Source organism: Lissotriton helveticus, chromosome 2_1 (genome assembly GCF_964261635.1).
Source record: "Lissotriton helveticus chromosome 2_1, aLisHel1.1, whole genome shotgun sequence".
Classification (NCBI taxonomy): domain Eukaryota; kingdom Metazoa; phylum Chordata; class Amphibia; order Caudata; family Salamandridae; genus Lissotriton; species Lissotriton helveticus.
In genome coordinates this window covers 1,445,633,765-1,445,648,754 of record NC_136059.1, presented here as the reverse complement: position 1 = coordinate 1,445,648,754, position 14,990 = coordinate 1,445,633,765, and the positions used below count along the sequence as shown (strand labels likewise).

Genomic DNA, 14,990 nt, shown 5'->3' with positions numbered 1-14,990 from the left:
TAAAGCCAAACCATAGTTAGCATTAACCGCGAGGATTATAATGCACTTAAGAGTATATGGTATGGCAGTATCACTGGAACAGCAGTAAGGAAACTGTTCCGAACACTGCAGACAGGCTCAGCTCATGCTAGAGCACCATCTCACATAAATCCAAGCACTCTGCCTCCAGGATTGTAAAGGCCTGCCATAGGAGTGACTTATAGGTGCATATGTGTCCAGATATAGGTTTAGACATAGGTATACTATATCTAAGCAAGGGGTGAGTACACCACCTTGCCCCAGCTGAGTGATCAGCCAGTTGTGTCGATTTAAGTGACCAGTCAGGGGTGGCAAAAGATATGCTGCAGCCCCTGGTGGCCTTGGATGCATCTATGCCCTGCGCACCTATAGTGCACTGTACAGGGACTGATAAGGTGTCCAGTACCAAATTGGTGATGTACCTATAGTACATGATTATGAATTTAGAGAGAGAACAGCAGGCTGTGGGTCTGATTAGCAGGCCCACAGCCACATTAAATCGAAAACCAGTGAAGCAAAAAGCAAAAATTGGGGTGACCATAGGATAGAGGACCCTACTCTCCTACACCCCCCCCAAACGCAGGGACAATAAACTTAACCTTGACCAGGTAAGTCTTCATGTTCTAAGTGGAAGTACCTGGAGAGACCATCTGCATTACCATGGTCAGTCCCTGGTCTGTGCTCCACTGTAAAGTCCATCCCCTGTAGGGAAATGGACCACCTGAGTAGTTTGGGGTTTTCACCCTACATCTGATTGAGCCACAAGAGGGGCGTATGATCTGTCTGATTTAGGAAGTGAGTACCAAACGAGTATGGCCTCAACTTCTTCAGGGCCCAAACCACAGCAAAGGCCTCCCTCTCAATGGCTGACCAACGTTTCTCCCTGGGGGTCAGCCTTCTGCTAATGAAAGCAATGGGCTGGTCTTGATCATCTACATTAAGTTGTGAAAGCACAGCACCCACCCCCAACTCAGAAGCATCTGTCTGAACAATGAACTGTTTGGAGTTAAGGATTGGTGTAGAGCACATGGCCTTCTTCAGGTCATCAAATGCCCTTTGACAGCTAACTGTCCACTGAACCTTTTTGGGCATCTTCTTGGATGTCAGATCATTCAATGGTGTCACAATGGACCCATAGTTCTTTACAAATTTCCTGTAATACCCAGTCAGGCCCAAGAAGGCTCTGACTTGTGTCTGGGTAGTTGGAGGAGCCCAGTCCTGTATGGCCTGGATCTTGCTCTCCAATGGTTGAACTTGGCCTCCACCTACTAGGTGGCCCAAGTACACAACCTTGCTCTGCCCTATCTGGCACTTGGTAGCCTTGATAGTCATGCCTGCCTTTTGCAGGGCCTCCAGAACCTTCTTCAGGTGGATCAGGTGATCCTCACAGGTAGAGGTAAAGACAGCAATATCATCTAGATATGCTGCACAAAAGTCATCCAACCCAGAAAGGACTTGATTCACCAACCTTTGGAAGGTGGCAGGTGCATTCTTCAAACCAAAGGGCATCACCACAAACTGATAATGTCCACTGGGGGTAGAGAATGCTGTTTTGGCCTTAGACTCCTCAGCTAACCCGATTTGCCAATAGCCAGCTGTCAAATCAAATGTGCTCAGATATTTGGCAGAAGCCAATTTATCAATGAGCTCATCTGCCCTTGGAATGGGATGAGCATCTGTCCTAGTGACAGCATTGAGACCTCTATAGTCCACACAAAATCTAATTTCTCTCTTTCCATCTTTGGTATGAGGTTTTGGCACAAGGACTACTGGGCTGGCCCAGGGGCTCTCTGATGGCTCAATCACTCCAAGTTCTAGCATTTTCTGCACCTCAGCCTTTATACAATCCCTGACATGGTCAGGTTGCCTATAGATATTATTCTTCACAGGCAGACTGTCACCTGTGTCCACCTCATGGGTGCACCAGTTAGTTTGACTGGGTGTAAGAGAAAACATATGTCTATGGGCCTGCAACACCTGTCTGCAGTCCATCTGTTGCTGTTCAGAGAGGATACATCATCACCTGACTCTGGGTCCTCCTCCTCCTCTTCTGGGATGGTGTTCCCATTATCTGGGGGGATCACTCCTTCTCCTGACCCTGAGGGAACTACTCTACCTTTCTCAAGATCATCCTTCTCCAGGATGGCTATCAGGACAGGAATGGTAGGGTTGTGACCCTTTTTCAGCTTCCTTGCAGTGCATAAGGCACTCAAGTCTCTATGGCTGAATTTGTCATAGCTGGAGGTTGCCTGTGGAGGGTCAACCACCACAGGTAGAGAGCTGGGAGCTTCACCTGTGCCAGACATGACTCTAGTGAGGTGTAAGTGATGCACTTACCTACACTAAGTGTTTTCCTACTGTACCTTGCTAGTGAGTTGTAGTCAGGGTGTGCTAAGCCCTTCTACCTACAACTACTAAGTTCAGTAGAACTTAAATATGCTAAGCTTTGTTTATATGTACCTATGGTACTTAATGTGATCTTTCAATTTGATAAAAGATTGCAATGGTAAAACAACAGCAAGCTCAAATCCGCACCACTGCTCACCAATGTGAGAAGTTGGCTTGATGTACGATGTCTCCAATTCTGGGGGCACCTTATATCAGTCCAAACAATCCCTTATGGTGATGGTTGTAAGTCAACCTTAAAGACAAGCTATCCTAGAGGTAGCATGGACTAAGCAGCCTAAAGGCTTAACTCAAGAGGACATGTGAAGCCAGCTGTTTTATCATATGCAATCCTGTTATATCAAATGAAAGGACACCACACAAGTTATATATTATAAAAAATATATGTATTTATTCTCAGAATAATCCCCTGTACTCTTTATGAGTATAGAAGCACAAGCGTATAAACAAAAGCACAGTATAACTTATGAAAGTTGCACAATTATGGATGAGGCCAGTGGCCACTCAAACCACATATCAAAAAAGTGGTATAAGTATCACTATTCGATCAGTGGTAAGGCCTAGGGCCTTGGGAATCACTGGGACTACACTGGACTAACAGCAGTTAGGACGGGAGTAGCCCGCGGGAATCGGTTACAGCGCTAAAAGCACACGCATGCACCAATGCAAAGTCAATGGTGCGTAAAAGTTATCAAGTTACAGTTTTAAGAGTCTTCCGAATGGACTAGAAGGACAAAACTTTAGACTTAGACACTAGAGGTGTAAACCACTACAGGAGCACTGGCGTTCAAGAGTTACCTCACCCACAGGAAGCGGGTGCACAGGTGCAAAAGCGTGTCGGGTCTCGTCGTGTAGATCTAGGGTGCCTGGAGATGAAGATGCTGCAGGCGGCCAGTAGAGAAGAGTCCGGTTGGATCCAAGGGTGGATCGAAGATGTAGAGTACCTGAAAGCAGAGGGGACAGAGTCTGGGTCACTAGCCAGTGACCAGGAAGGAACCAGGCAATGTTGGGCGCAGTCACATGGTTGTTGTGAAGCTTGTCTCCGCTGCCACGTGGACTCTGGTGCACCGAGGATGTCCTGGAGAGAATCACGAGCTGTCCCACAAAGGTTCTCGCTGTCGGCGGTGTCGGCTTACGGATCGGAGTCAACAGGCCTTGGCAAATGCAACCCACGCAGGATTCGAAGATTGCTTCTTACTCGGACCAGCAAGGTCAGAGCGGGTGCTCCTTTTCAGGGGAGCGAGGGCCAATCTGGAGCAAACAGACTAGCAGAGCAAATTCAAACGTTCATTGGTACTGGGGCCACTAGCCAACGGGCAAAACGATTCAAAAAGGGGGGTGGTGATGGACAGAGTATCTGAATTAAGCAGAACACTCTTACCCAGTCAAAAGATCAGGGCTTGATCCATCACCGTTTTTTAGCTCACTGCACCATCCCAGTTCAGAACCTGGCTACATGCAAATTAGTCTGTCCCTGGCCCAGTGCATCATGGGAACAGGGCAGACCAAACTACCAAGCCAATTCTTTACTGGAAAGGAAACAAGCTTCCGGGGACCGGTTTCTGGCATTACAGCCGTCTTCGGCCCGGCTTGCTTGAATCCTGATGGTGCAGTGAGCAAGGGACTCACATCTGAGCATACCCTTCCACACTTGTGGTGGCCAAAACGATTCAAAAAGGGGGGTGGTGATGGACAGAGTATCTGAATTAAGCAGAACACTCTTACCCAGTCAAAAGATCAGGGCTTGATCCATCACCGTTTTTTAGCTCACTGCACCATCCCAGTTCAGAACCTGGCTACATGCAAATTATTCTGTCCCTGGCCCAGTGCATCATGGGAACAGGGCAGACCAAACTACCAAGCCAATTCTTTACTGGAAAGGAAACAAGCTTCCGGGGACCGGTTTCTGGCATTACAGCCGTCTTCGGCCCGGCTTGCTTGAATCCTGATGGTGCAGTGAGCAAGGGACTCACATCTGAGCATACCCTTCCACACTTGTGGTGGCCAAAACGATTCAAAAAGGGGGGTGGTGATGGACAGAGTATCTGAATTAAGCAGAACACTCTTACCCAGTCAAAAGATCAGGGCTTGATCCATCACCGTTTTTTAGCTCACTGCACCATCCCAGTTCAGAACCTGGCTACATGCAAATTAGTCTGTCCCTGGCCCAGTGCATCATGGGAACAGGGCAGACCAAACTACCAAGCCAATTCTTTACTGGAAAGGAAACAAGCTTCCGGGGACCGGTTTCTGGCATTACAACCGTCTTCGGCCCGGCTTGCTTGAATCCTGATGGTGCAGTGAGCAAGGGACTCACATCTGAGCATACCCTTCCACACTTGTGGTGGCCAAAATGATTCAAAAAGGAGGGTGGGGATAGACAGAGTATCTGAATTAAGCAGAACACTCCTACCCAGTCAAAAGATCAGGGCTTGATCCATCACCTTTTTTTAGCTCACTGCACCATCCCAGTTCAGAACCTGGCTACATGCAAATTAGTCTGTCCCTGGCCCAGTGCATCATGGAAACAGGGCAGACCAAACTACCTAGCCAATTCTTTACTGGAAAGGAAACAAGCTTCCGGGGACCGGTTTCTGGCATTACAGCGGTCTTCGGCCCGGCTTGCTTGAATCCTGATGGTGCAGTGAGCAAGGGACTCACATCTGAGCATACCCTTCCAAACTTGTGGTGGCCAAAACGATTCAAAAAGGGGGGTGGTGATGGACAGAGTATCTGAATTAAGCAGAACACTCCTACCCAGTCAAAAGATCAGGGCTTGATCCATCACCGTTTTTTAGCTCACTGCACCATCCCAGTTCAGAACCTGGCTACATGCAAATTAGTCTGTCCCTGGCCCAGTGCATCATGGGAACAGGGCAGACCAAACTACCAAGCCAATTCTTTACTGGAAAGGAAACAAGCTTCCGGGGACCGGTTTCTGGCATTACAGCCGTCTTCGGCCCGGCTTGCTTGAATCCTGATGGTGCAGTGAGCAAGGGACTCACATCTGAGCATACCCTTCCACACTTGTGGTGGCCAAAACTATTCAGAAAGGGGGGTGGTGATGGACAGAGTATCTGAATTAAGCAGAACACTCCTACCCAGTCAAAAGATCAGGGCTTGATCCATCACCGTTTTTTAGCTCACTGCACCATCCCAGTTCAGAACCTGGCTACATGCAAATTAGTCTGTCCCTGGCTCAGTGCATCATGGGAACAGGGCAGACCAAACTACCAAGCCAATTCTTTACTGGAAAGGAAACAAGCTTCCGGGGACCGGTTTCTGGCATTACAGCCGTCTTCGGCCCGGCTTGCTTGAATCCTGATGGTGCAGTGAGCAAGGGACTCACATCTGAGCATACCCTTCCACACTTGTGGTGGCCAAAACGATTCAAAAAGGGGGGTGGTGATGGACAGAGTATCTGAATTAAGCAGAACACTCTTACCCAGTCAAAATATCAGGGCTTGATCCATCACCGTTTTTTAGCTCACTGCACCATCCCAGTTCAGAACCTGGCTACATGCAAATTAGTCTGTCCCTGGCCCAGTGCATCATGGGAACAGGGCAGACCAAACTACCAAGCCAATTCTTTACTGGAAAGGAAACAAGCTTCCGGGGACCGGTTTCTGGCATTACAGCCGTCTTCGGCCCGGCTTGCTTGAATCCTGATGGTGCAGTGAGCAAGGGACTCACATCTGAGCATACCCTTCCACACTTGTGGTGGCCAAAACGATTCAAAAAGGGGGGTGGTGATGGACAGAGTATCTGAATTAAGCAGAACACTCTTACCCAGTCAAAATATCAGGGCTTGATCCATCACCGTTTTTTAGCTCACTGCACCATCCCAGTTCAGAACCTGGCTACATGCAAATTAGTCTGTCCCTGGCCCAGTGCATCATGGGAACAGGGCAGACCAAACTACCAAGCCAATTCTTTACTGGAAAGGAAACAAGCTTCCGGGGACCGGTTTCTGGCATTACAGCCGTCTTCGGCCCGGCTTGCTTGAATCCTGATGGTGCAGTGAGCAAGGGACTCACATCTGAGCATACCCTTCCACACTTGTGGTGGCCAAAACGATTCAAAAAGGGGGGTGGTGATGGACAGAGTATCTGAATTAAGCAGAACACTCTTACCCAGTCAAAAGATCAGGGCTTGATCCATCACCGTTTTTTAGCTCACTGCACCATCCCAGTTCAGAACCTGGCTACATGCAAATTAGTCTGTCCCTGGCCCAGTGCATCATGGGAACAGGGCAGACCAAACTACCAAGCCAATTCTTTACTGGAAAGGAAACAAGCTTCCGGGGACCGGTTTCTGGCATTACAGCCGTCTTCGGCCCGGCTTGCTTGAATCCTGATGGTGCAGTGAGCAAGGGACTCACATCTGAGCATACCCTTCCACACTTGTGGTGGCCAAAACGATTCAAAAAGGGGGGTGGGGATAGACAGAGTATCTGAATTAAGCAGAACACTCCTACCCAGTCAAAAGATCAGGGCTTGATCCATCACTTTTTTTAGCTCACTGCACCATCCCAGTTCAGAACCTGGCTACATGCAAATTAGTCTGTCCCTGGCCCAGTGCATCATGGGAACAGGGCAGACCAAACTACCTAGCCAATTCTTTACTGGAAAGGAAAAAAGCTTCCGGGGACCGGTTTCTGGCATTACAGCCGTCTTCGGCCCAGCTTGCTTGAATCCTGATGGTGCAGTGAGCAAGGGACTCACATCTGAGCATACCCTTCCAAACTTGTGGTGGCCAAAACGATTCAAAAAGGGGGGTGGTGATGGACAGAGTATCTGAATTAAGCAGAACACTCCTACCCAGTCAAAAGATCAGGGCTTGATCCATCACCGTTTTTTAGCTCACTGCACCATCCCAGTTCAGAACCTGGCTACATGCAAATTAGTCTGTCCCTGGCCCAGTGCATCATGGGAACAGGACAGACCAAACTACCAAGCCAATTCTTTACTGGAAAGGAAACAAGCTTCCGGGGACCGGTTTCTGGCATTACAGCCGTCTTCGGCCCGGCTTGCTTGAATCCTGATGGTGCAGTGAGCAAGGGACTCACATCTGAGCATACCCTTCCACACTTGTGGTGGCCAAAACTATTCAAAAAGGGGGGTGGTGATGGACAGAGTATCTGAATTAAGCAGAACACTCCTACCCAGTCAAAAGATCAGGGCTTGATCCATCACCGTTTTTTAGCTCACTGCACCATCCCAGTTCAGAACCTGGCTACATGCAAATTAGTCTGTCCCTGGCCCAGTGCATCATGGGAACAGGGCAGACCAAACTACCAAGCCAATTCTTTACTGGAAAGGAAACAAGCTTCCGGGGACCGGTTTCTGGCATTACAGCCGTCTTCGGCCCGGCTTGCTTGAATCCTGATGGTGCAGTGAGCAAGGGACTCACATCTGAGCATACCCTTCCACACTTGTGGTGGCCAAAACGATTCAAAAAGGGGGGTGGTGATGGACAGAGTATCTGAATTAAGCAGAACACTCTTACCCAGTCAAAAGATCAGGGCTTGATCCATCACCCTTTTTAGCTCACTGCACCATCCCAGTTCAGAACCTGGCTACATGCAAATTAGTCTGTCCCTGGCCCAGTGCATCATGGGAACAGGGCAGACCAAACTACCAAGCCAATTCTTTACTGGAACGGAAACAAGCTTCCGGGGACCGGTTTCTGGCATTACAGCCGTCTTCGGCCCGGCTTGCTTGAATCCTGATGGTGCAGTGAGCAAGGGACTCACATCTGAGCATACCCTTCCACACTTGTGGTGGCCAAAACGATTCAAAAAGGGGGGTGGTGATGGACAGAGTATCTGAATTAAGCAGAACACTCCTACCCAGTCAAAAGATCAGGGCTTGATCCATCACCTTTTTTTAGCTCACTGCACCATCCCAGTTCAGAACCTGGCTACATGCAAATTAGTCTGTCCCTGGCCCAGTGCATCATGGGAACAGGGCAGACCAAACTACCAAGCCAATTCTTTACTGGAAAGGAAACAAGCTTCCGGGGACCGGTTTCTGGCATTACAGCCGTCTTCGGCCCGGCTTGCTTGAATCCTGATGGTGCAGTGAGCAAGGGACTCACATCTGAGCATACCCTTCCACACTTGTGGTGGCCAAAATGATTCAAAAAGGGGGTGGTGATGGACAGAGTATCTGAATTAAGCAGAACACTCCTACCCAGTCAAAAGATCAGGGCTTGATCCATCACCGTTTTTTAGCTCACTGCACCATCCCAGTTCAGAACCTGGCTACATGCAAATAAGTCTGTCCCTGGCCCAGTGCATCATGGGAACAGGGCAGACCAAACTACCAAGCCAATTCTTTACTGGAAAGGAAACAAGCTTCCGGGGACCGGTTTCTGGCATTACAGCCGTCTTCGGCCTGGCTTGCTTGAATCCTGATGGTGCAGTGAGCAAGGGACTCACATCTGAGCATACCCTTCCACACTTGTGGTGGCCAAAACGATTAAATAAGGGGTGTGGTGATGGACAGAGTATCTGAATTAAGCAGAACACTCCTACCCAGTCAAAGGATCAGGGCTTGATCCATCATCTGTTTTTTAGCTCACTGCACCATCCCAGTTCAGAACCTGGCTACATGCAAATTAGTCTGTCCCTGGCCCAGTGCATCATGGGAACAGGGCAGACCAAACTACCAAGCCAATTCTTTACTGGAAAGGAAACAAGCTTCCGGGGACCGGTTTCTGGCATTACAGCCGTCTTCGGCCCGGCCTGCTTGAATCCTGATGGTGCAGTGAGCAAGGGACTCACATCTGAGCATACCCTTCCACACTTGTGGTGGCCAAAACGATTCAAAAAGGGGGGTGGTGATGGACAGAGTATCTGAATTAAGCAGAACACTCCTACCCAGTCAAAAGATCAGGGCTTGATCCATCACCCTTTTTTAGCTCACTGCACCATCCCAGTTCAGAACCTGGCTACATGCAAATTAGTCTGTCCCTGGCCCAGTGCATCATGGGAACAGGGCAGACCAAACTACCAAGCCAATTCTTTACTGGAAAGGGAACAAGCTTCCGGGGACCGGTTTCTGGCATCACAGCCGTCTTCGGCCCGGCTTGCTTGAATCCTGATGGTGCAGTGAGGAAGGGACTCACATCTGAGCATACACTTCCACACTTGTGGTGGCCAAAACGATTCAAAAAGGGGGGTGGTGATGGACAGAGTATCTGAATTAAGCAGAACACTCCTACCCAGTCAAAAGATCAGGGCTTGATCCATCACCGTTTTTTAGCTCACTGCACCATCCCAGTTCAGAACCTGGCTACATGCAAATTAGTCTGTCCCTGGCCCAGTGCATCATGGGAACAGGGCAGACCAAACTACCAAGCCAATTCTTTACTGGAAAGGAAACAAGCTTCCGGGGACCGGTTTCTGGCATTACAGCCGTCTTCGGCCCGGCTTGCTTGAATCCTGATGGTGCAGTGAGCAAGGGACTCACATCTGAGCATACCCTTACACACTTGTGGTGGCCAAAACGATTCAAAAAGGGGGGTGGTGATGGACAGAGTATCTGAATTAAGCAGAACACTCCTACCCAGTCAAAAGATCAGGGCTTGATCCATCACCTTTTTTTTAGCTCACTGCACCATCCCAGTTCAGAACCTGGCTACATGCAAATTAGTCTGTCCCTGGCCCAGTGCATCATGGGAACAGGACAGACCAAACTACAAGCCAATTCTTTACTGGAAAGGAAACAAGCTTCCGGGGACCGGTTTCTGTCATTACAGCCGTCTTCGGCCCGGCTTGCTTGAATCCTGATGGTGCAGTGAGCAAGGGACTCACATCTGAGCATACCCTTCCACACTTGTGGTGGCCAAAATGATTCAAAAAGGGGGTGGTGATGGACAGAGTATCTGAATTAAGCAGAACACTCCTACCCAGTCAAAAGATCAGGGATTGATCCATCACCGTTTTTTAGCTCACTGCACCAACCCAGTTCAGAACCTGGCTACATGCAAATTAGTCTGTCCCTGGCCCAGTGCATCATGGGAACAGGGCAGACCAAACTACCAAGCCAATTCTTTACTGGAAAGGAAACAAGCTTCCGGGGACCGGTTTCTGGCATTACAGCCGTCTTCGGCCCGGCTTGCTTGAATCCTGATGGTGCAGTGAGCAAGGGACTCACATCTGAGCATACACTTCCACACTTGTGGTGGCCAAAATGATTCAAAAAGGGGGGTGGGGATGGACAGAGTATCTGAATTAAGCAGAACACTCCTACCCTGTCAAAAGATCAGGGCTTGATCCATCACCGTTTTTTAGCTCACTGCACCATCCCAGTTCAGAACCTGGCTACATGCAAATTAGTCTGTCCCTGGACCAGTGCATCATGGGAACAGGGCAGACCAAACTACCAAGCCAATTCTTTACTGGAAAGGAAACAAGCTTCCGGGGACCGGTTTCTGGCATTACAGCCGTCTTCGGCCTGGCTTGCTTGAATCCTGATGGTGCAGTGAGCAAGGGACTCACATCTGAGCATACCCTTCCACACTTGTGGTGGCCAAAATGATTCAAAAAGGGGGTGGTGATGGACAGAGTATCTGAATTAAGCAGAACACTCCTACCCAGTCAAAAGATCAGGGATTGATCCATCACCGTTTTTTAGCTCACTGCACCAACCCAGTTCAGAACCTGGCTACATGCAAATTAGTCTGTCCCTGGCCCAGTGCATCATGGGAACAGGGCAGACCAAACTACCAAGCCAATTCTTTACTGGAAAGGAAACAAGCTTCCGGGGACCGGTTTCTGGCATTACAGCCGTCTTCGGCCCGGCTTGCTTGAATCCTGATGGTGCAGTGAGCAAGGGACTCACATCTGAGCATACACTTCCACACTTGTGGTGGCCAAAACGATTCAAAATGGGGGGTGGTGATGGACAGAGTATCTGAATTAAGCAGAACACTCCTACCCAGTCAAAAGATCAGGGCTTGATCCATCACCGTTTTTTAGCTCACTGCACCATCCCAGTTCAGAACCTGGCTACATGCAAATTAGTCTGTCCCTGGACCAGTGCATCATGGGAACAGGGCAGACCAAACTACCAAGCCAATTCTTTACTGGAAAGGAAACAAGCTTCCGGGGACCGGTTTCTGGCATTACAGCCGTCTTCGGCCTGGCTTGCTTGAATCCTAATGGTGCAGTGAGCAAGGGACTCACATCTGAGCATACCCTTCCACACTTGTGGTGGCCGAAACGATTAAAAAAGGGGTGTGGTGATGGACAGAGTATCTGAATTAAGCAGAACACTCCTACCCAGTCAAAGGATTAGGGCTTGATCCATCACCGTTTTTTAGCTCACTGCACCATCCCAGTTCAGAACCTGGCCACATGCAAATTAGTCTGTCCCTGGCCCAGTGCATCATGGGAACAGGGCAGACCAAACTACCAAGCCAATTCTTTACTGGAAAGGAAACAAGATTCCGGGGACCGGTTTCTGGCATTACAGCCGTCTTCGGCCCGGCTTGCTTGAATCCTGATGGTGCAGTGAGCAAGGGACTCACATCTGAGCATACCCTTCCACACTTGTGGTGGCCAAAAGGATTCAAAAAGGGGGGTGGTGATGGACAGAGTATCTGAATTAAGCAGAACACTCCTACCCAGTCAAAAGATCAGGGCTTGATCCATCACCGTTTTTAGCTCACTGCACCATCCCAGTTCAGAACCTGGCTACATGCAAATTAGTCTGTCCCTGGCCCAGTGCATCATGGGAACAGGGCAGACCAAACTACCGAGCCAATTCTTTACTGGAAAGGAAACAAGCTTCCGGGGACCGGTTTCTGGCATTACAGCCGTCTTCGGCCTGGCTTGCTTGAATCCTGATGGTGCAGTGAGCAAGGGACTCACATCTGAGCATACCCTTCCACACTTGTGGTGGCCAAAATGATTCAAAAAGGGGGTGGTGATGGACAGAGTATCTGAATTAAGCAGAACACTCCTACCCAGTCAAAAGATCAGGGCTTGATCCATCACCGTTTTTTAGCTCACTGCACCATCCCAGTTCAGAACCTGGCTACATGCAAATTAGTCTGTCCCTGGCCCAGTGCATCATGGGAACAGGGCAGACCAAACTACCAAGCCAATTCTTTACTGGAAAGGGAACAAGCTTCCGGGGACCGGTTTCTGGCATCACAGCCGTCTTCGGCCCGGCTTGCTTGAATCCTGATGGTGCAGTGAGGAAGGGACTCACATCTGAGCATACACTTCCACACTTGTGGTGGCCAAAACGATTCAAAAAGGGGGGTGGTGATGGACAGAGTATCTGAATTAAGCAGAACACTCCTACCCAGTCAAAAGATCAGGGCTTGATCCATCACCGTTTTTTAGCTCACTGCACCATCCCAGTTCAGAACCTGGCTACATGCAAATTAGTCTGTCCCTGGCCCAGTGCATCATGGGAACAGGGCAGACCAAACTACCAAGCCAATTCTTTACTGGAAAGGAAACAAGCTTCCGGGGACCGGTTTCTGGCATTACAGCCGTCTTCGGCCCGGCTTGCTTGAATCTTGATGGTGCAGTGAGCAAGGGACTCACATCTGAGCATACCCTTACACACTTGTGGTGGCCAAAACGATTCAAAAAGGGGGGTGGTGATGGACAGAGTATCTGAATTAAGCAGAACACTCCTACCCAGTCAAAAGATCAGGGCTTGATCCATCACCTTTTTTTTAGCTCACTGCACCATCCCAGTTCAGGACCTGGCTACATGCAAATTAGTCTGTCCCTGGCCCAGTGCATCATGGGAACAGGACAGACCAAACTACAAGCCAATTCTTTACTGGAAAGGAAACAAGCTTCCGGGGACCGGTTTCTGGCATTACAGCCGTCTTCGGCCCGGCTTGCTTGAATCCTGATGGTGCAGTGAGCAAGGGACTCACATCTGAGCATACCCTTCCACACTTGTGGTGGCCAAAATGATTCAAAAAGGGGGTGGTGATGGACAGAGTATCTGAATTAAGCAGAACACTCCTACCCAGTCAAAAGATCAGGGATTGATCCATCACCGTTTTTTAGCTCACTGCACCATCCCAGTTCAGAACCTGGCTACATGCAAATTAGTCTGTCCCTGGACCAGTGCATCATGGGAACAGGGCAGACCAAACTACCAAGCCAATTCTTTACTGGAAAGGAAACAAGCTTCCGGGGACCGGTTTCTGGCATTACAGCCGTCTTCGGCCTGGCTTGCTTGAATCCTGATGGTGCAGTGAGCAAGGGACTCACATCTGAGCATACCCTTCCACACTTGTGGTGGCCAAAATGATTCAAAAAGGGGGTGGTGATGGACAGAGTATCTGAATTAAGCAGAACACTCCTACCCAGTCAAAAGATCAGGGATTGATCCATCACCGTTTTTTAGCTCACTGCACCAACCCAGTTCAGAACCTGGCTACATGCAAATTAGTCTGTCCCTGGCCCAGTGCATCATGGGAACAGGGCAGACCAAACTACCAAGCCAATTCTTTACTGGAAAGGAAACAAGCTTCCGGGGACCGGTTTCTGGCATTACAGCCGTCTTCGGCCCGGCTTGCTTGAATCCTGATGGTGCAGTGAGCAAGGGACTCACATCTGAGCATACACTTCCACACTTGTGGTGGCCATAACGATTCAAAAAGGGGGGTGGTGATGGACAGAGTATCTGAATTAAGCAGAACACTCCTACCCAGTCAAAAGATCAGGGCTTGATCCATCACCGTTTTTTAGCTCACTGCACCATCCCAGTTCAGAACCTGGCTACATGCAAATTAGTCTGTCCCTGGACCAGTGCATCATGGGAACAGGGCAGACCAAACTACCAAGCCAATTCTTTACTGGAAAGGAAACAAGCTTCCGGGGACCGGTTTCTGGCATAACAAGCCGTCTTCGGCCTGGCTTGCTTGAATCCTAATGGTGCAGTGAGCAAGGGACTCACATCTGAGCATACCCTTCCACACTTGTGGTGGCCGAAACGATTAAAAAAGGGGTGTGGTGATGGACAGAGTATCTGAATTAAGCAGAACACTCCTACCCAGTCAAAGGATTAGGGCTTGATCCATCACCGTTTTTTAGCTCACTGCACCATCCCAGTTCAGAACCTGGCCACATGCAAATTAGTCTGTCCCTGGCCCAGTGCATCATGGGAACAGGGCAGACCAAACTACCAAGCCAATTCTTTACTGGAAAGGAAACAAGCTTCCGGGGACCGGTTTCTGGCATTACAGCCGTCTTCGGCCCGGCTTGCTTGAATCCTGATGGTGCAGTGAGCAAGGGACTCACATCTGAGCATACCCTTCCACACTTGTGGTGGCCAAAAGGATTCAAAAAGGGGGGTGGTGATGGACAGAGTATCTGAATTAAGCAGAACACTCCTACCCAGTCAAAAGATCAGGGCTTGATCCATCACCGTTTTTAGCTCACTGCACCATCCCAGTTCAGAACCTGGCTACATGCAAATTAGTCTGTCCCTGGCCCAGTGCATCATGGGAACAGGGCAGACCAAACTACCGAGCCAATTCTTTACTGGAAAGGAAACAAGCTTCCGGGGACCGGTTTCTGG

At 49.4% G+C, this 14,990-nt stretch overlaps 1 protein-coding gene across 1 annotated transcript in view; it reads left to right on the top strand.

Moving 5' to 3' along the window:
- SH2D4A (SH2 domain containing 4A) overlaps window positions 1–14,990 on the top strand; it is a 764,817-nt gene that overhangs the window by 42,641 nt on the left and 707,186 nt on the right. The window lies entirely within an intron of this gene.